The following is a 1466-nucleotide window of genomic DNA, read 5'->3' on the forward strand; positions in this document are numbered from 1 at the left end:
ATCTTATCGATAACAGTGTGACGCTAGTTGTGTTTTTATTTGGTGATAAAACATGTACCGATGTTAACAGTCACTCAATAATGGCCATCTTGCAAAAACAGAATTACTGTCATGTTATAAATTACTACACTTTGAAGGGACAATTGGCACTTTTTCATTTCACTTCATTTTTTCATTAACAATGGCATACCAATCCCAGGTGCTTTGTTAAGCTCTATCTATACTATATTTAAAAAAAATGTTTATGTCCATATATAGTCATGATGTGTCTATATATGGTCATGATGTGATGACATGTCTCATGTTCTTCTCAAATAAAATTTCATAGTCTTGGTAGGGCTTAAAGCCAGCCTCCGGAGGAAAAAAGTGTTTTGATATTCTGTGGAAGACACAAAAAGCATATTTGGCGAAAAGCTCGCCAAAACAGTTCTACAACCTATCAACAAAATTTATTTTCTCCGGAGCCTGACCTTGAAGTTGTATTGTCCCATGCTAAATATAAAAAAAAATCATAAAAATATTTTTTTAAATTAACTTGCCCATTTGAAGTAACTTAAAAGTTATCAAATTGAACATAGAAATTAGTGTTTTTAAAAAATGTCTACCCATCAGTTTACAGTGAAAAATGATAGAAACACTTCCAGTCACTGGAAGTGTTTGATTATTTTTATTATAATTCGTTGGTTTAAAAATCAGGGTACACATGTTTTTAATTCAATAATTTCTATGCACAAGTTAATAATTTGTATGTTATTGCAAAATGATCAAGTTTATTTCAAACTTATTTTTTTATGATTTTTTGACATTAGCAAGGGACAATACATCTTAAAGAGACACCAGCATTTTCTTTTTCACAACTAAAGATATAGTTTCACAACCTAAGTCTTGTATTGAGACTTAGTTTATAAGGCATCATAGAAACTGTAGGATGAAAATAAAATACAAGAAATTGAAAGATATTTATGAAGGTCTTAAGGAAATTCGGAAGGCGGTATTGTAATACAGGTCTACATAGTACCTGGGTTGCCTCAACCACTATGGCAGGCCATCTGGAAACCAGCATACAGCTAAATGTTAAACTGAGTAATTAGAAAAGGAATGTGGCGGTATTGTATACTTTAGTTCAGAGAAGCTGTAATAACTTTGGCAATAGTAAGTCGATTCCAGTAAATTATCTATCATTAAGATTACTATGTTGAGAATAGGTATATATTAACATATCAATTTTTATTTTTTGATCACTGATACTGGTTTTGGGATAGCAAGTCTCATTTTATAATTTTAACAGGCACTATATAATTGATATAATTTATATATTTATAATAAAATATATACTTTAGTATGGTTATAATATTGTGATGAACAATGGAGAAAAATTGTTTGCTCTCAATCAGGATTCGAAGCAAGACCCTCTGACAATAATAGGTTAGAGGTCAAGTTGACAGACATTATATACTGTACAATAA

Source organism: Anneissia japonica, unplaced genomic scaffold (assembly GCF_011630105.1).
Source record: "Anneissia japonica isolate Jap-2015-1 unplaced genomic scaffold, ASM1163010v1 scaffold287712_len2945570_cov188, whole genome shotgun sequence".
NCBI classification, from domain to species: Eukaryota; Metazoa; Echinodermata; class Crinoidea; order Comatulida; family Comatulidae; genus Anneissia; species Anneissia japonica.